Raw genomic sequence first — 21,055 nt, 5'->3', positions numbered from 1 at the left:
ACTTGCAAATGAAGAGAAACTCCTGCCAAGAAACTTCCAGACAAGCAAGATTGGCAGCTGGAAGTCAGCAGCATGAGTGGGTGCTGGTGGACAGGAAGCCCCTGCTCCCTCCTGTTCTGTGGCATGGCCCTCGGGGCATGGCCAACAGGGTCAGACATCCAGACTGGCTGCCGTAACCCAGGATGGCAGTGGCCTCCGGGTACACAGAGACCCCTCTGCCTGTCCAGGGCTCCGTGGCAGCTGCCCCACCTGGAGTCTGTTCTCTGGACTCCCTGGGTCCTCTCTACACCACAACAATGAGGGCAGGGCCGGGTGTGCTTGTCTCCGCTCTCCGGTATCCAGCTCGGTGTGGGATCTGATGTTTGTTAACAGTCGTCTCTAAAGAATCTCAAAGAATTCAGGTCCAAGGCATGTGTACCTAGGGCCGGTGAGCAGAGAGGAGACAGAAGACACATTCCCTTTGGTCCCTGACGCCTCTGGCCGGCCTGGGGTGGGAACTGTGCAGGGATGTGCAGCACAGCGAGAGCACATCCGGCCCTTCATTCTGGAAGGATCCCCTGGGTGTGCAAACCTGCCTGGAGGCTGCCCGGGTCCTCCAGACAAATGCCCTAGGGACCAGACTCGGGCGGACACAGCCCGGTGGTGACGAGTTCCCCACCCCCAGAAACGAAGGAAGGGGCAAATAAATAATCAGGCCTGCCGATCAGGCCGGGCTGGGTTGGGCGGCGAGCACGCCCACAATACCTCGCATTCATTACGCTCCTGACACACGGTGCTCTGTGTCTGGCAAACAGGAAGCGGCCGTCAGTCTCCCGTGTAAAAGCCATCTGAGGCCCGTGGACCAGGCATGTCCCCAATCAGGAAGCAGGCAGTAAATAAACATTTACGTCCCGGCCGCTCACCCGCCTGCCCCCAGGCTGCAGAGGGGCACGGAGAGCGGAAATTTGTTTAGCCCTATAAAAGCACAGGCCATATATCAAGAGATGATTAAAAATGGAAACGCAGCCAGCTAATGGACGGTATTGATTTTAATAAGCGTTAAGTACATGGAGTTCAAGATAAGAGCCGCCCGGCCATCTCTCCACACTTGGAGAAAGCGATTCACATGCAGGGGGGAAAAAAAAATCCTCTTTTCCAAATTGGAACTTTCACCGGGTATATTAGGACCCAAGGAGCAGCTCCGGGTTATCCAGTATGATGCAGATGAAATATTAAATCACTTCTGCAAAGGGGTCGAGCACGGTGCCCTCGGTACAGCAGCAACAACAACTCTGGGGGTGCCTCGGGGTCACGGGATTCGGCTGGGCCCTGCACACCATCCCGCTCGTCCAGCACCAACCCCAGGCCCAAGGAATTCCACCAGGGTTTCCCCTTTTGTCGAGGAACCCGTCAGATCTCGGGGCAGCCTCCACCAGGACAGCCCAGGCCAGACACCACTGCGCTCGTCTGAACATTCGTCCTAAATCAGAAGGCGGCTCAGATCCTCTAGGTCCTCAAAGCTGCACTGATTCTTGTGATGAGCACAATTGGGGGGCCTGGGCTCAGGAGAAGGAAACCCCCAATGAAGGCAAGGCTTCAAACCCGGAGACTGTCACTCAGTCCAGCGGGACACTGGGACCCTGTATGTTCTGGCCATTCCAACGGCGTGGGCCGCTCAGCTGAGTGACCATGCAGATAGAGTGTGAGCCCCGCTGGCCGTATGTTCGCACACAGCCTGGGTGGAAGGACCTGGCTCCACGTGGGGACTCTGTACAGAAGGCCTGTTCCAGAACAGGCCAGCGTTGACCCCACCCCACCCCCCAGGAGATGCGGCCATGGCTTTCCTCCCCCCAAAATACCGGCTTCCCTGACTGCTCATGAGAAGGTGGGCCTTGCTCTATCCCTAATGCCTGGTTCTTCCCACCCTGTCACCCAGGCTCCCTGCCTGCTGGGGGTTCGCAGTGCACTGGGCGGGACAGCCGGCACTGGAACACCAGGCATCTGCTCAGGGGTCAACAGAGTCTCCCTGGGGAGCGTTCCCCGGACACACTGGCTCTGCCCCTCAATGGGGACCTGAGCACAGCCCTGCGGTGATCTGTCTAGGCTGCAGGTCCCCTGGTCTCTCCAGGGACTTCCACTTGCTTCAGTCAGCCCCACACCCCCAGGGGCAGCGCAGTGCGGCCTCAGACCCCTCACCTTTCAGGTGCCTTTTTACTCCTCCACTGCAGGTCTCAGGTTGATGTGCCCTCCTCAGAAAGGCTGTCCCCACTGTGTCCTCCATGGCCTCTTGCTCATTTTCTCTCTTGCTGCCATTCTAGCTGTAACCATAGATTAGGTTGTTCCTGTCCTTGCAAACATGAGTACCACGAAGGCACACTTACCTGTTCATTCAGCACCATACTCCTGAGCCAACATGGTGCTTGGTCAATGACCACTTGGGAAATAACCTTTGAATGAATGTACGGAAACATGAGTGGATGGATGGATAGACGTGTGGATGGATGCATGGATGGATGGATGGAAGAAAGATGGATGGGTGGATTGGCGGATGGATGGATGGATGGATGGATAATGGATCCATGGATGAATGATGGATGGGTGGATGGGTGGGTGGATGGATGAATGGATGGTGGATGGATGGATGGATAAGTAGATTATGGATGAGTAGATGGGTGGGTAGGTGAATGGGTGGATGACTGAACAACTGTCTTGCTCATGTTGCCTCTTCAGGTCCAGTGCAGGCCAGTGTGCATGGAAGGTGTTCAGGGAATGGGGGAGAGATGGAGGACATGGAAGAAGGAAGGAACTCAGTGGGTAAGAAGGAGGGTGTTTAGACCCACAGGTCAAGGTGACAGAAATAAGCAGTGGGTCTCATGCTTCTGCTCCAGGAGGCTCAGGACATGTGCCCAACAGGGAGGAGGCCTCTGCTCACATCAGGTCACTGACATCCTGAGAAGTCAGAGCCCAGCCCAAAGCTCACGGTGGGGGAGCTGCCCCTGCCCTACCCTAAAGAAGAGGGTGAGTTTTTGCTGAGCAACTATCCAAACCATCACAGATGCTTTCCTTGGCTTCTCTTAAGTGACGATTAATTCCATTAATAACCTTGGCTCTGAGAGGCTGGAGCCCTGTGCTTGCTGCTCACCTTGGAAAGGTGAGCAAATATTTGTTGGACGACAGCATGCTACCCAGACGTCTGTTACATGACATTATTGTCCCTATTTCTCCCCAGCGCCCTCCTAGCAGCTGAGCAGGGACAGGCTTCCACCTCACAGGACGCCATCTCATCGTCCCCAGCACTGGCTGGCCGCATCGGCCTGTGGGCTGCCCTGAGAAAGTCTCCCAATCCGGCCGCTTTAACAGAAGACATTCATTCCTCACAGTCCTGGAGAGGGGGACCTTGCTGAGACCCAGATGTGGGCAGGGCTGGTTCTTCCTAAGGCCTCTCTCTTTGGCATGTTGACACGGATCTGTCATTTTCCCTGTGTCCTTAGATGGCCGTCCCTCTGTATGTGCCTGCATCCTCATCTCCTCTTTTTATAAGGACACCAGGTTCATCGGATCAGGGCCCCACCCTGAGTACCTCATTTTACCTGAATCACCTCTGTCAAGGTCCCATCTCCAAATACAGTCCCATCCCAAGGTTCTGAGGTTTAGGACCTCAACCTATGAATTTGGGAGGACACACAGTTCAGCCCATAACAAGGGACTTGCTGAAGAGTTGAGCTCTGTCCACCAAAATGGAGCTGGAGGGGGCAAGGGTTTGCCAGGATGATAGGCCCACCCCGTCTCCGGAATCCTACGGATCTGTTGTCTTTTTAGCCAGGGTAAGAAAAGTCTTTATACCGCTGTCTGGAGTGACCTAGGAGGTGGCCTGGGGAGCCACAGGAAAAGCACCAACACCAGCACGTGCCACACCAGGAGGAAGAGGAGGCCACAAGGATGGCCTGAGTGCTGAGGGTCCTTTCAAGGGTGCTCCCTGTGCCCACAGCAGAGCTTCTGTCTTCCTGGTGTGGGCACCTCCTACAAGGGCACAACCCCAAGGGACAAGGAAGTGGTACTTGTTTGGCCTCAACTTTGTAACATGTAGCAGTGAGCCTTGTCACTTGCAGAACCTCCAGGAGGTTGACATCATTCCCCAGCCCCTGTGTGTCCTGGTACAAATGCAGAATCTGCCCAAGGCTGCCCAGCTGGTGGGAGGTGGATTCGACCCAAGGCCGTTGTGATGCCACCCAGAGTACAACTCTCAGGGGGTGCCACACATGTCCTTGTCATCGAAGGCACACCTGTTCATTGTAAGGCCCCCCGCAGACGGCAATCACGTGTCCTACAGAGGGGCCTCGTCTATCTCAGTGTATTCCATCCCCGTCCAGTGTATTCCATACCCGTCATGGGCAGGAAACGGTGCTGTTGTGGGGGTTCCAGGGCAGGACAGCTTGTTGGGGATATGGCTTGGCCCCCCAGACAGTGCTGACAGACAAGGAGCTCTCTCCCACCAGGGCCCAGGGCCAAACATCCAGAGATAGGGAGCCCTGCATGTTTTCTCTGGCATTTGTCTGTCTGTCTGTCCATCCTTAAACCAACAGCGCACTCATCACTGCAGCTTTCTAAGACCCACTGGTCCATGGAGTAAGACCTCCTTCTTTATTCTTCACGAGTGACCAGCTCTACAAAATTTCACTGATTATTCATGTAAAGTTAAAAATAGTCTTTAAGTTGCTATAAAAAAAATGAATGGGGTTTTGATTAGGGTGGCATGAAATTAATAACTCAATCTGAAAGAATGAACCTCTTAACCTCATTGGGGTTTTCAATCTATGAATGTGGTATGCCTCTCAGTTTATTTATGTTTTATTTCCTGAAGGTTTATAGTTTTCTGTGATGTGGTTTGCACACCTTTCCCTGAATTTATTACTCAGCATTTTGATATTTCTGGAACTATCATAAATGGTCATTTTAAATTTTTTTATTTTCTGTCCACTGCTAGTTATATAGAAATATTGGCTAAACTCATTTATTAATTTTAAGAATGAGTTTATTAGCTCATTTTCTATTTACATAATCACCTGCAAATTGTGACAACAATGGATCTTCCTTTCTAATAGTTATAACTTTTATTACTTTTTCTTGCCTTATTGCACTGGCTAAAATCATTAGTTCAGGATTTCATAAAACTAGGGGTCTCAAGCAGTCTGTCTTGTTCCCAGTCTCAGAGACCTCTCAACAATTCACCATCACCTATGATATCTGATGTATGTTTTTGTGTATTTACTTTGTCAGAGAAAAGAAGCTACCTTCTATTCCTTAGCTAATGTTTTTAATGTTCATTTTATTAATTTTAGAGAAGAGAGGAAAGGAGACAGAGACAGGAACATTAATCTGTTCCTGTAAATGCCTTGACCAGGGATTAAATCAACAACTTCTGTGCTTCAGCATGATGTTGTAGCCAACCGAGCTATTTTTTAAAATAGCTAATTTTTTAAAAATCCTTAGCTAATTTTTAAAAAATTATGAAGCTATATTGAGTTTTATCAAATGCCTTTGCAAACTCTATTGAGATTACCGTATGATTTTTCCACTTACATTTAGATACCGAATGACACTGATTGATTTAAGAATGTTAAACCAATTGTTTATTCCTAGAATAAAACCAACTTAGTCAAGTGGTATTGTTTTATATATTGATGATTCTGAGTTCATCAGTATTTGCTTAGGGTCTTTGCACTTGCGTTCAGAAGTGATGTACAGATCGGCCGTGGGTGACGATTCTTGCGATGCCTATGTCAGGATTTGGTAACAAGATTATCCTGGGTTTGTATACCAAATCCAGAGCGATTTTATTCTCTGAAAGAATGTGTGTAAGATTGGCCTAATTTCTTAATGTGGATAGAATTGAACAGTTACCCCTGGCCAGTTGGCTCAGCGGTAAAGCATCAACCTGGTGTGTGGATGTCTCAGTTTTAATTCCTGGTCAGGGCACACAGGAGAAGCACCCATCTGCCTCTCGAGCCCTCCCCCCCTCTCGCTCTGTCACTCGCTTTCTCTCTCTCTTCCCCTCCCACAGTCATGGCTTAATTGATTCAAGCATGTCAGCCCTGGGTGCTGAGGACAGCTCTGTGAAGCCTCCGCCTCAGGCACTAAAAATAGCTCAGTTGCCAGTGGCACAATATGGGCAGAACATCAGTCCCAGATAGGGATTGCTGGGTGGATCCCAGTCGTGGCTCATGTGGAAGTCTGTCTCTGTATCTCTCCTACCTTGACTTAAAAAAAAAAGAAAGAAAGAATTGAACAAAGTTAATTTGTAGAGTTTCCTTTGTGGACAGGATTTAAATTCCAGAACCAATTTCTTTAACAGTTATAGAATTATGTAGATTTTCCCATTTCTTCCTGTGATGGTTTAATGTTAATTTTAATTTTAATTTTATTATTTTTTTTTTTTTACAGAGACAGAGAGAGAGTCAGAGAGAGGGATAGATAGGGACAGACAGACTGGAACGGGGAGAGATGAGAAGCATCAATCATTAGTTTTTCATTGTGGCATCTTAGTTGTTCATTGATTGCTTTCTCATATGTGCCTTGACTGTGGAGCTACAGCAGACCAAGTAACCCCTTGCTCAAGCCAGCGACCTTGGGTCCAAGCTGGTGAGCTTTGCTCAAACCAGATGAGCCCACTCTCAAGCTGGTGACCTCAGGGTCTCGAACCTGGGTCCTCTGCATCCCAGTCCGACGCTCTATCCATTGTGCCGCCGCCTGGTCAGTAACTTTTATTTTTTAAGAAATGTTTTCATTCTTTTCTAATTGATTAACATAAAAAATATTTTTAACATCTTCAGAACCTGTAGTTTTTCCCTCATTCCTTTTTAAAATTGACTACTTGCATTTGTCTCTCTCTCTCTCTCTAGTTTCTCTTTCTCTCTCTCTCTCTCTCTCGTTAATTTTTAATCTTGGAAAGAATCAACTTTGGGCTTCATATTCTTACCTTTGTTTTCTTTTGCACCAATATTTTCTTTTTTTATTATTATTTTCTTTTTCCTTTATTTAGAGTTTTTTTAATTACTTGTTAGATGACTACTGATATAATTTATTTTCCAGTTTTTATTTTCTTATTTAATGCACTTAACACTACAAATGGACCTTGAAAGAAATATTGACTCTCTTGTACCACTCATTTTGGCATAATGTGTTTTTGTTGTCATTAAAGTTAAAATATTTTTACTGCCAGAGTGATTCTTTTCTGTGACTTGTATGTTTTTTTAAAACAGGCTTCTTAATTCCCAAACTTGCAATATTTTAGTGATTATGTTTGTTTTCTTATTCCTAATTTAGCGCCACGTGATTTCAATCCTCTGAGATTTTTCTTTCTTTTTTTTTTTTTTTTTTTTTGAAACCTGATTTATAGCCCAGCATGAACTTCATTTTTAAAATGCTTCCTGTGTGATATCAATGTTTGCCATGTGGGAGTCTTCCTTTATCTAGATTCATTAGGTTCCATTGCTGACCATGTTGTTTAAATCTTCTATAGCCTTCCTGATACATCTGTGCGCTCTTCTCTCGGGGACTGAGAGGCTCGTGTCAAAACCTTCCGCTCTACTTACAGACCTGTCTGTTTCTTCTTATAATTCTCTCCATTCTTGCTTGCTTTACTTCAAGATTCTGTTGGGTGGATGTGCATTTAGAATCCATATATCTTCACAATGAATTGAACATTTTTACCAGCATGAATGTCCATCTTTCTCTCTGGTCATGCTTCTCACCTTGAACCTCACTCTGTCTGTAAGTAGAGCTACTTACTCTTGCTCTTCAGCATCAGTGTGTGTGTGTGTGTGTGTGTGTGTGTGTGTGTGTGTGTGTGTGTGTAAGGCAGGTTTGCACATTTATTTGTGTCATGCCCACTGGTAATCTTTTGTAGCAGATTATTTTTCAACGTTTTATCTCACCGTGCCTTTATCATTAGATTTAAATTGCGGCTTTTTTTTTTAATCTATACTCAGATTTGGCGTGTGTAGATTTTATCATCAAAAGGTATTCTGATTTTGTTTCTGCAGTGCATGACCACCTTTGCCTTTTAATTAAGAGAGTTTTGTCCATTTGTATCTAAGGGAACTAATGATCGATTTGGGCTTCAATTTGTATTTCCGTTTACTTTCCGTTTGCCCTGGATTTTCTACGGTTCTTTTCCTTTCCTTCCTTGCTTCTTTCAGACTGATGCAAAATTTTTATTACTTCACCCCCATTGTCTTCGTGGGTAGATAGATAGAAACATACATAGATAGATAGATAGATAGATAGATAGATAGATAGATAGATAGATAGATAGATGATATATAGATAGATAGATTTCTACTCATTTAGCACTTACTCTAGAGACGGCAGCATCCATCCTTGACTTATCAAAGTGTCATGTTCCTGAGTACTTTTACCTTCTTCTAAGGCAATACAAAGATATTAGAATATTTTAATTCCACTTTACTCCCCCCAACTTATATGTCTCTCAATCACACATATGTGATATATATATATATATATATATATATCCAGACAGTGTTGATTTTTGCTTATGCCATTAGTATTCACACAAACCAAACCACATGCTCTCACCACATATGCTGCTCCTAATTCCTGCCTGCACCCTTGACCTTCCGTAAGGGTCTTTTTCTTTCTCTACGGCTTTTCCATGTCTCTTTCACTGAGCATCTGCTGGTGACAAGTTCTCAGACTGTATTCATCGACAAACATCTTTTTTTTTTTTTTTTTTTTTTTTTTTTTCATTTTTCTGAAGCTGGAAACAGGGAGAGACAGTCAGACAGACTCCCGCATGCGCCCGACCGGGATCCACCTGGCACGCCCACCATGGGACGACGCTCTGCCCACCAGGGGGCGACGCTCTGCCCATCCTGGGCGTCGCCATGTTGCGACCAGAGCCACTCCAGCGCCCGGGCCATCTTTGCTCCAATGGAGCCCTGGCTGCGGGAGGGGAAGAGAGAGACAGAGAGGAAAGCGCGGCGGAGGGGTGGAGAAGCAAATGGGCGCTTCTCCTGTGTGCCCTGGCCGGGAATCGAACCCAGGTCCTCCGCACGCTAGGCCGACGCTCTACCGCTGAGCCAACCGGCCAGGGCCGACAAACATCTTTATTTGCTTCCTTTCCTGAAATATACTCTTCATGCACATGGACATCTCAATGGACCTGTGTTGTTTCAAGCTGTTTGATGTCTTCTGGTTCCTGTTGTGCCTGTTGGCTCGCTTGACATCCTGTGGTGCCTCCTTTCAAAGTAATGGGTCCTGTTTTCTGGTTGTTTTTAAGATTTCTCTTGTTCTTTGGTTTTTTGCAATTGACTAAGATGGCCCAAGAAAAGCAGAGATATGGAAGGAAAGAGAGACAGAGAAAGGCAACATTTGCCCCATGAGTGTGGACAGAAGGTCTTTCACCATGACAACTCCTCCACAATCTTTCCATGGACCTCCTCCCATGTGTAACCTCAACGTCCGTAAACCCATTAAAGGTTGGTGAGATTTCTAGAATCTGTGGTTGAAGGTACTTTGTCAATTTTAGAAATTTTTTTAACAATTCTCTATGCAAATATCACATCTTCTCTGTTCTCTCTCTTCTTTTTGAGTCCAGTTAGAAATCTGCAGAATTGTTCACTTTACCTCTTTATGAGTCTTAAATTCTCGCCTCTATTTTTCTTAGTTTTTTTTCTCTATGTTGCCTGTAGTGTTTTTTCTCATCTATCTTCCAGTTCTTTAATTCTCTCTCCACCTGTGTCTAATTTCTTGTCCAATATATCCAACGAGTTTTTAATTTTGAATATTATATTTCTCAGTTTTTGATTTTTCCCCCATTTGTTTCTTTAATGTAGTTTTACATTTTCTGATAAAATTCTAACACGTCCATCTTACCTCCTAGACTATAGGGAGTGTGGATTTTTCATGTCTGTGCCTGCTAATTTTACTCTGTGGAGCTCCTGTGGATTTCTTTGCATCTCCTATTGTTTCCTTGTTTTTTTTTTTATTTTTATTTATATTATCTTATCTCCTCATATACCTGGTTATTTTTGTTGAATGCTAGACATGATAAATTTTAAAATATATATGTGTGTGTGTGTGTGTGTGTGTGTGTATTATTTATATATATATAAATAATCTGAGGCTTAAAATCATGTTATCTTCCTCCAGAGAGGATGTATGTTCCTCCTCGCAGAAGGAGACTTAGTAATCCAGGACTACTTTCTCCTGATTTCTGTCACTGCGATGATTTAAAGATCCCCTATTTTCCCGGCCACTTTTTCCAGAATTGGAATTACAAGATGCCCCTCATGGAAAAGCAGCCCCAAATGCTAAGCGCCCTTTGACCCTCCTCTACATCGTGTCCCTTGAGTTCTTCACTGCCTTCTTGACTCTGATCCAAACTGGTTTTGTTCGCACTCAGGGGGAGGGTCGGTCCGGACACTCTCCCTGCCGTCTCCGTGCATGGCAGCCCTTCCTTGGCTCCTGCTCCACTTTCTCAGATGTGGCCGAAGGGGCAGTGACGCTCATGACGTTGACTGAGACCAGAGGGACCCTCCCGTTAGGTCCAGGAATCAGGAGCAACACCAGAAGGGCAAGTGTGGCCAGAGGACCACAGCCGTAGGGAATTCAAGCCGTGAGTGTGGGTTCCAGGGATCCCATGGCAAGGCACAGTGAACAGAATAATCCCTCCCACCATCCGTCCCTCAGCAGCTCCTGCTCCGGCCCCCTGGCCTGTCACAGCTGCAGTGTGGCTGGCTGATTGGGGCCACCTGCTCATGGTCCCTGGTCACCGACCTTGTACACCATCAGACCAAACCTATGAGCCCTGCAGCGAAGGGGAGGGAGGGGAGGAAGAGAGAAGGAGAGAGGGAAAGAGAGAGGAAATGGGCAGAGACAGAGTGGAGGGTGAAGAGGAGAGGGCGGGTCTGGGAGGCAGTGACACAGAGGGGGAGAGGTGCAGGCAGAGAAAGGAGAGCCAGAAAGAGGGGCTGGGAGAGGGAGAAAGGTCACGTGTGCCCACGCACTTGGACAGGGCCAACTCCCCACCTCCACGTTTCCCCAGAGCTGAACCCCTTTCCTGTCTCCCCTGTTCCTGTCACCCCAGCTCCGTGGCCGGCCTGGCAGCCCTGGGGGCACGGAATCGAAACCCTCTCTCCGAGCACAGCTCCCTGCCCGGGCTTTGTTGGGGCTGTGGAGCAGCCTCCCCATTTCCTGCAGCCACCCTCCCCCCACGCCATCCCCCACACCCGCGGCGGCACAGCCTGTCACCTTGGACACTCAGCCCCAAACAAGCTTCTCTGGGGCCAGTAATGAGCTCCATATGAGGTCTGACACGGCTGCCACATCTCGCCTGCGACTCGCCCCCACTCCTCAGCCGTTTGACATTCTTGACCGTGGAGCACCCTGTGGAGGCTTGGGGGGGGGGTGTGGGAGAGGGGGGGTCCTGGGAGCTTCGGTGGGGGCTCATCCTCCTGGTCCGTGGCTGCAGCCCACCCGCCTACCCCTGGCCGACCCTCACTCCTGCATGTCCAAGCCCCCACCTCCCCTCCCGTCCACACAGGGTGGGTCTTGGCGGACACGGGCAGCGGGCAGCTCTGAGGAGTGAGTGAGAGCCAGCCAAGCACACTTTTTCCACGGCTGCCTGCGATTTCCTCGGCCAGCGTCTAATCCCGGGCGACACCTCCGGGCCCGCGGGCTTCCCGCGCCGGAATTCCAGCCGAGCAGTTGTTGGGATCGATCTTGCTCTCGCCTCACTAAGGGCCTGTGATGGCACCGGCCCCACTCTTCCCGTCCAGCTCGGGGCGGGGGGCTAGCGGATCCTGTTTCTGTGCCGATCCCGCCTTTGAAGACAGCGTGGAAGGCATCGCCCGGGATGCTTGTATCATCCCACAAGTATGTTTCGGCCCCCAAGGTTACCCAAAATAGACCCGGGAAGGCTCCATGTAGCTCCACGACAACGTGAGGATGGGGGAACTGGTTCCAGGGAAATCGAAACCAACCTCAGTCATTGCCTAAACAAAGCAAAGCATTTACTGAGTTGGAGGGCGTCCCGTGGGCCACAGACCTGCGTGCCCAGCAGTTAGGAGGTGATGGGTCCAGGCTCTCCCTCTCCACGGGGCGCCCTCTCAGCAGTCCCCTTGGCTGGAGCTGCCTCTTGCTGGCTGTGGGGAGCATCCCAGGAAGGCTGGGTGCTGTGTACCCAGCAGGAAGCCAGGACCCCAGAGAGAGCCCCCCCCTGCCCCCTGCCACCCACTGCCTCCCCACACACGGTGGATGTCCCCCTGAGGAACCTCCATGCTGCTCTTACTCCCTTCCTCCTGAACCACCTGTTTCTTCCCCAAGGACAAACCCACGTCTCCCTGTCTAAGGTGTCTGGCCCCAATGGTACTCCCGTCTCCAAAGCCTGAGGCCCCAGGGACCATAGGACTCAGTAGAACCCTGTCATCTCACAGGGCCTTTCCAACAGAGCCCCTCCCCACCACGAGCACGTCTCTGTCACCCGCCCCTATGACCCACCCCACAGCCCCTGGCAAGGGAACAAGCCACGAATGCGGGGTTTGGGCCAAGCTGACAGTTCAGCTGTGCCCTCATTGCCTCCTCTTTAAAGATGACAACCAGAGGCTCCCTCGGTCCACATGACACCCAGGGTTCTGCACAAAGCATCCTCTTGGAGGGTTGGGGGAGGGGGGTTAGTGCTCCCAATGACCTGAGACCGGTGGTTCTTCGCCAGAAGCCTCAGAGGACACAGGCTCTGCTCAAGGCCACAAGCAATGGGACCATGATCTGAGCCCGCCTGGGCTGGTGGCAGGGTCTGCTGGTCACGGCTTCTCTAGGCCAGCGCCTGAATGCATTGCAGGACAGATGCAACAGTGGTTCCACAGGAACTGCCCAGAGATACCTTGTCTTTTGCAATGAAACAGGTATGAACCAATAGATTTCAAAAAAATTAAAAATCATGAGAATGGGTCAGACAGGACAGGAACCCACCAGGTCTGTGTGGAGCTGTGTTTGTTTCCTGGGGCTGCGGGACAAAGTGCCACCAACTCACCACGGCAACATGCCCTCTCACAGGCTGGAGGCCAGATTCCCCAAACCAAGGGGTCAGCAGGGCCGCGCGTCCTCTGCAAGCTTCAGGGACGAGTCCTTCCTGCCTCTCCCCTGGATTCTCGTGGCCCCCTTGGTTTGTGGTCGCATCACCCCAACCTCTGCCTCCATCAGCGCACACCCTTCTCTTCCCTGTGTCTCTGTGTCCTCTCCTCTCACTACAACAACATGGGTTAAAGGGTTAGGGACCTCCCTGATCCACTATGACCTCATCTTAACTAATTACATCTGCAAAGACCCAATGTCTACAGAAAATAAGGTCACATTCTGAGATCCTGGGGGGACATGAATATTGGGGGGACCTGGTTGACCACGGAACAAAAGCCGTAGCCCCACTCCCTGCCTGTGCTTTCAGAACTGGGGCGCAGTGCCTTATTTATCACCATAAGACCCCTTCCCTGTGCAGGGGCACCCTGACTCTGAGTGTGAAGGGGACAGGGCTGTAGGCTTGCAGGTTACGGTGTCACTGGCTGAGGGTGTCCGGCAGGGACGTGGAGCCAGGGTATCCCTCCTTTCTCTGAGCCCCCAGGACTTCTGCCTGGCAAGGCAGAGTGATGGCAATAGCCCCAGACACCAGCCTGGAGTGGGCCAAGTTCCTGGAATGCCCCCTCCACCCCCGTCCCACACACCAGCCCCAGGGGGGTCAGCACAGCCCCGCAATCTGACCACTCCCCAACTGGGGCCGTTCCCCTGCTGGCAGAGCCGGCCTTGGCTGTTTGGTGAGTATGTGACACACAGCTGTTGCTCCCGGCTGACCCTGCGCAGGCCTGGATAGATGCAAGGGGGCCCCTTTCAGCTCAAAAGATTGATATTCACTCAAACTCCTAAATGCCCACAAATGAGCTGACCCCTCATGGCTAACGAACGGGCAGGCAGGCAGCCGGAAGGGGGCCTTGGAAGCTCCGGTCACCGGAAGTGAGGATGATGGTTTCCTTTTACATTGCCGGCCCTTCAGTGAGGGGGCAGCACCCTTGTGCCCACCCAGTGCCCAGTGACCACAGAGAGCCAGCAGATGCTGTCCAGGGCAGCCTGCCTGCCAACAAGGATGCCTGCACCATGAGGGACCCGGCTGGTACAAGGCCCCTGTAACCTGGGACACCTGCCCTGAGGCTTTCTTGCTGCCCCTGAGAGGAGCTGGGCCTGGAACCCCACAGAAACGTCCCGCCCAGCAACGCCCACGGTCCCCACCCTTCACCCTCGTCCTGCACCTGTCTCCCGCCCCGGCGGACACCTGCCCTCAGGACACTTCCCACCTCCGGTACTTGGTGCTTGGATGTTTCCTGCCTGGGCCGACCCTTGGGGTCTCAGCAGAAATGGCAGCCGCCCATCAGAGGCGTCTCAGACCTCCAGGTCAAGGCCCCTGCAGACCTGTGTACTGTCCTCATCATGTTTAACCACAAATATTGTGCTTCTTGTCCAGCCCACTAGGTTGGGAGTGTGTCCTGTCCTGTGCCCAGACCAGCCCTTGTGACCGGTGCTGAATGACAGCTGCTGGGGAGCCGAGGACACAGCCAGGGGGTCCTGGGGGTCCCCACCTGTGCCTGTGCTGCCCAGGCAGATGAGGCAGCTCTGCCCTCCGAGGGCTGTTGACTCCCCAAGACTGAGCCACCTACAGCCCAGGTCATCCCTCAGCCTCCCTGCAGCCCCCTCCCAAACACACCAGGACCCACACAGGGCCAGGTTCCCCATGTGAGATCGGAGGCACCGTGCTGGTGGCTCTGTCCTCACGGGCCCACACTGAAATGTGGCTCAGAAGGGCCGTGCTAGTGGCTCTGTCCTCACGGCCCCACACTGAAATGAAATTGTTGTCTTCAAATTCGTGCTGAATTAGTGCTTTCTCATGGGTCCGCAGAGGACGTCTGGAAAGCTCACCACGCTCCTGGGGGCTCTCTGGCTGGCCCCTCTCTCTGCCTCCACGATTGAATTTCACCATGCGAGCACGCTTACGCACGCGTGACCCTCCTGAGTTTGCGCACAGTAGGGTCTCTGCAGGGGAGAAGAGCGAAGAGCGCTAGTCCCCAAAAGACACAGTGACGCCCTGGAGGACTGCAGCAGCTGGGGGCCCCGGGTGGGGCTGACGGTGGTCCCTGCGTGGCTGAGGACTCAACCCCTGGGTGGGGGAACCCCGAGGGACCTTGGGGCACGGACCTGTGTGATCATCCTCCGGGTCTGGTGGAGCCCAGGAATACACCCAGGATCCCGGCCCAGGCAGTTCATTCTCCCGTGTCGGTAACATCACTTTAAGCGCCAAGCGGCCTTGAACTTGATCCCTGATTGGAATCAAGTTGAATGAATGATACAGCTATGTGCCCTGGTTCCCCAAACTGTTTTATTAGCAGAGGTGTGTGTATGTTGGGGGGAGGGAAAAGGCAGGGAACGGGGATGGAGGGGCAGCGCGGAAGGGGACAACGTCAAATAAAAGAGGTTTTGGTCGCTGTTATGTTTTGCTAATATTTGAATTTTACCTAAGATTACTTTTTCTCCCCCGTTTAATATATTGTTTTAAATAAAAATTCCTAATAAATCTTGAGAGAAATATGTCATAGCAGAGTTTAAAAACCGTGGTGCAATATATAACAGTTCATAAAATGTTCCTCTCCAAATAGCCAAAATTGTAGGGCGTTTGGACCAGAAGCAGTTAACTCCGGGAACGGCATTTTATTAGCTACTAAAATTAAGAAAGGGCAGAGCTGTTTCACAGTCCGATAATTAAGTACCGTTTTCTCTTTTTTAATTCTATAAAATTAAACTTCCTGTTTTAAAGGTCTGGCGGGGCCTTGGGCACAGGGTCCACGGATGAGCCCCGAGGGCAGAGCCAAGGAAACAACAAAGGCCTTTATGTGCCCGAGACGTTAAAAACGCAGGTCTTGGAAAGAACACGCCGCAGTCAGCAAAAAAAATTGCAGGTCATAAATCAGAGATACATTTTTTTCACATCATTTTAACTAATCCATTAAATCGTGGTGCCCAGGGCTCCATCAGGAACAGAAGCTGCGGCCGGCTGGCCCGCACGGTTCCCACCTGGGAGCGGTGACCCAAGTCGACCAAAGCCAGTCCCCGGGGGTGGCGGGACTCCTTTCTGGTCCACGGCTGGTTTGGGGGTTTGGACGGAAACACGCCCATCAGCTGTCCTGCCTGGTGTCACCCGCTTCAATCTCCAAATTTGAGGGAACCCAAAGTGACAGGTATCCTGAGGCCACGTACACACACACACACACACACACACACACACACACACACCCGTACCTATGAGTGGCGGGACCCCTCCTCAGCAGGTGGGTCCAGGCTCACGGGGTGGTGGTGCGCACTGCTAGGGTCCGCTATCAGAAATGAACAAGAGCTTCGTTTGTGACACATTATGATGCCTCCCCCACCCCAGGCAGCATTGAGGCTGCTTGCTTGGTGCCTGTGTTCATGGTTTTCTCATTTAATTTTATATCATTTTGGTTGTTGAGGACCTTTTTGCTTTTGTGTGCAGGCGAGTCCTTAATTTGGATTTAAAGAATCTCTAGCAACACAGACAGGTGGATGGCTCTGTGATCACAGACAATGTAGGGGGGCTGCGACTGAGCAAGTTTTCGCTACTAGAATGACCCCGCCCACCCACGAGTGGTCTGCCCTCTCCGGTTCACAGCAGGGTTCTCTCCATGGGACACAGTCTCCACCAGCTTCACTCATGATGCTCTGCTTGTCCCTGAACCTCTGTCTGCCTCTGGCCCTGCGGAGTCACCTTCCCTGTGACCATGTGGGTGACGCTTCTGGGATAATGTGCCCATTGCGCCCAGACCTGAGTTAGGTCGCCAGGGGTGGAGGGCCTGGAAGTCAGTGCCAAACCTGCAGGTTCCTGTCTGCATGGGGCTGGGGTGGGGACCCTGGGGGACTGGGGTCCAGAGACACCAGGGGCTGTCTGTTATAGACGGAGGCTGATGTTGCGCCTGGCCAGCCCATGAATGCAGCTTTCATCTAGGGAGAGGCGTGGCTGGTGCTCGGCCCCAGATGGTGGGCACCTGCCCGGTGGAGATAGGAGCACACGTCCGAGATGAATGAATGGTTTCCAGAGGCCTTGTGCCCCGTGCGCACCTGATGCTGGTCAGGGGCCCGGAACTGGGGCAGAACACTCCGTGGGTTCCATGGAGCCATCACTCCCTACCCTGGCTGGTGGCCTACAGCCAGCCCTGACCAACTCCCAGGGGCTGCTGGCCCACAACCCTCCTGGCTAGACCTTTCTGTGCAAAAGCAGCCTGTGCCAGCAGGGTCCTCAGGACACGCCAAATACAGCCCACACAGCAACATGCACAAACACACGTGTTTACCCACACACGCTGACACTGGAGTGCACACACAGACACACTAGCACCTACTCACAAGCACAACACTGGCACATACATGCACCAACACACAGAGACACACCCCTAGGGCTGTGTTCAGCTCTGAGTCTGATCTGTGACAATCTCTGCTCTCTGAGCCTTCAGCTGTCTGGTGGGCAGGTGTTAGGCAGTCTGGGTACTCCGGCCGGACCCTGGTCAATGATGCTGCTGTCCAGTCTGGGATGAGCCATGGGGGCGAGACAGAGGGATGTCCATCCAGGAGTGGCCAGCAGCCTGGGGTCCATTCTCCTCCAGGGGCTGGTGGAGGGTGAGTCACCCAGTGGAGCTCCCCAGAGAATCCCTTTCTCCTGCTTGTGAGGGGACATCCAGCAACACTGTGATGTCAGCAACAGAGAGGAGGCCCCAGAAGGAGCTGAGCTCCCGTCCCAAGCCCCGCGGCGGTCCTGGAGCAGGGCCGCACTCCACGGATCCCTGTAACCTTGAGAAGGAGGTTACAGGGATCCTAACCTCTTCCAGTAGATGGGAGTGTACCCTGGCAGGGGATCTGGGAATCCTTGCCCTGGAGACTGACTGTCAACCAGAGGGGACACAGAGCTGGTTTCCTGACAGGCAGATTGATTAATATGAAATGTCACATACGTTTTTAAATAACAAGCATTTGTTTCTTCAATGGGTCGTTTTTCGTTTTAGAAGGCAGCGTGATTCTCCGACGGCGCCGGGAGGCCCACGGTGTGTTTGTAACAGTGGACGCGGCCCAGCTCAGTGGACACGGCCCAGCTCAGTGCACAGCCTGGGGCTGCACGGAGGCGGAAGACGTGGTGGCCGTGGCTACAAGCCCTGGGGACAGCTCTGATTTTATTGTTGCTGCATATAGATGTGTTCTATCTATCTATCTATCTATCTGATGCATTGATTGCATTTTCTGTGCAAAGTTGCAACTCTGGCAGCAAATTGAAGTCCATGGTGCCCACCACTGGTGTCCTGAGGACCTGTGGGAGCAGGCGCCAGGGTGAGCAGGGCCACCAGAGGCTGCGTCCAGGACAGCGAGCCCTGGCTGGCAGGGATGTTGGCCATGGACCACTTCTGGAGACTGGACCATTCCATCCCATGGCACCCTGGAGGCAAACGATCCACTGACGTTCCCCACACCTCAGCATCCCCCCGGGAGCCCCTGCAGGACTAACCCCACGCTTGTGGCCGGTCCGGTCTCAAACCCCCGGGAGGGAGGCCAGTGCCCTCCCGCACTCTAATTGGCAACAGCCAGCAGACGTGGCCACATCTGCGGGTCGTTTCAGAGACAATAAATCAGGAGGAACGTTCCAGACTGGCGCCCCGCCAGGCGGAGAGAGGGGTTGAGGACAACGAGAGGCGCACAGCCCGTGTCCAGGGTGGCTCAGGAGCTGCTGTTGCTGCTGGTGGTAGTGGTGGGGTGGAGAATAAATATATTAGATTTGTCTCCAACAAGAATTTGTGGTCAGCTTGGGGCTGGAAGTTATGATGGAAGAATGTGCCCTCGGTGAGAGGAACGTCTACATTGAGGGGCCGCTGGACTGGGAGAGTCCCCTTAGCTGTAAGCATAGCCCAAAGGGCAGCTCTTCCCTAGGGCAGAAGGTGAGAGGACCCTCAGAGGTCAGCAAGGCCATAAACAGGGAGAAACTGAGGCTATGGGGAGGCAACTTATCCAAAGTCACTGGAGGTAGACCCAGAATTAGAACTCAGACCCCACAGCCTACTCTGCCTAAGACAAGAGGCATCCATCCCCACTTGGGAAGCCCAGACAGAGATGTGACCAGAAGTAAGACCTGGGCCTATAAGGACCTCTCAGCACCAGAGCCAAGCCACAGGCCACATGGCTCAGGTGCCTCCCTGAAAACGAGAACAAGACTAGATGGCCGCTGGCATCTCGGTGGCTCCAAGGCTGGCACACATCACAGCGACACGTGACAGCAAAGCCCACTCACTTCCTCAGAGTGTCCTTCCTTTGGGATCTTCTTAAAACCAAATGCCTCCGAGGGGTCTGCCTTAAAGGAGACCTGTTTTAAATTGCCATCATCATGGATAAGCTCCACGGTTTCCCCAAGAACTCTGAGGAGAGGGGTCCGGGATTCAAGCTGGACCATCAGCTCAGGAATCTACCTGCTGACCCAGAAAGAAGAAGAAACAAAATTGAGAAAGTACCAGGAATGAGGACTTGCCCAAACCAAACATAGAATCATGGATTAGCGTGATACTGGGGTAAAGAGATGCACTTTCAAGCTTCCAGTGGGGGGTGGGGGGCAGAGGAGGAAGCAGATCCAAAAGATCAGGCGTCAAATGACATCAGACCTCAGAGCCACTAGAAGCTAGTGGACAACAGAGTAACGCTTTAAAAATTAGAAAAAGGGGTCGTCGGTAGCCGAGAACCCAGTTTTCAAACAAGCACACAATCAAGAGTGTTGGTAGAATTTGGACGTCAAAGATGAAAAGGCTTCAAAAATTTACTTCCCATGAACCTTTTCTCAGAAAACTACTTGAGGATGTGCTCCAGAAATCAAAGGTATAAATAAACCAAAAAAAAATCAAAACAATAACAATAAAAAGCAGTTAAAATGGAATCTAGGAAACAGGGAATCCAAAACCTGAGAAGAGAAATTTCCAGAGTGACTGTAATAGCAAGTCCCAAGACAGTCACTGTGCTGGTGGCCTAATGGGGTGAACTTTGAACTTTGGTCCTGGTTCCCAGACTGTTCTGATTTACTTCTGTCTCCCAACAGAATAGTAACTAGCACCCCTTTCATTCCCCAATGTGTCTTGAATAATATAATAACTACTGAGCAATTGAAAAAGTTGGGGGGCAGGGAGAAGCAATCCAAGAAAAATAAATAAATGACACGAACAGAAAGACAAGTCACTTGGCCCATTTTTTTTAAGAGAAATGCTCTAGCTCTTTAAGAGTTTAAGGATGAATGAGTGACAGCCACACAAAAACGTTTGCAAATGAAAATATAAGGCAGTTGTTGGCGCAGGCAAATAAAAAAGTTTGCTTTAAAAATGGAATGAGATCATAGTTCTTTCCACGGCTTGGCTGAGTAAACATTCTCTGTGCGTTCATCATGAAAGCGAACCTCACAATCGATGTCACAAAACATTCTGAAGTGACAGATACATCGATAGGGGGAGAGGGATGTGTGAAGAAGGTTAAACCTTCAACCTCCAATGGCACAAAGGCAACCGAAAATCAAAATCCTAAATTCAAAGTGCCGTGTGCATGATAGATGGTCTAAATGGTTTTTTTGTTTGTGTGTGTGTGTGTGTGTGTGTGTGTGTGTGTGTGTGTGTGTGTGACACGGAGACAGAGAGAGGAACAGATAGGGACAGACAAACAGGAAGGAAGGGAGATGAGAAACATCAATTCTTCATTGTGACACCTTAGTTGTTCATTGATTGCTTTCGCATATGTATCTTGACCGAGGGGGCTACAGCAGACAGAGTGACCCCTTGCTCAAGCTGGCGATCTCGGGGTTTCAAACCTGGGTCCTCTGTGTCCCAGTTTGACGCTCTATCCACTGCGCCACCACCTGGTCAGGCTAAACATTTTATTTTAAAATAGAAAGACAAAAAGAGATTTGAAAAAAGAGCCGGAAATGGCTGCTTCTAGGAGG

This window comes from Saccopteryx leptura, chromosome 3, assembly GCF_036850995.1.
Source record: "Saccopteryx leptura isolate mSacLep1 chromosome 3, mSacLep1_pri_phased_curated, whole genome shotgun sequence".
Lineage (NCBI taxonomy): Eukaryota > Metazoa > Chordata > Mammalia > Chiroptera > Emballonuridae > Saccopteryx > Saccopteryx leptura.
Note: the sequence above shows the minus strand (reverse complement) of the source record.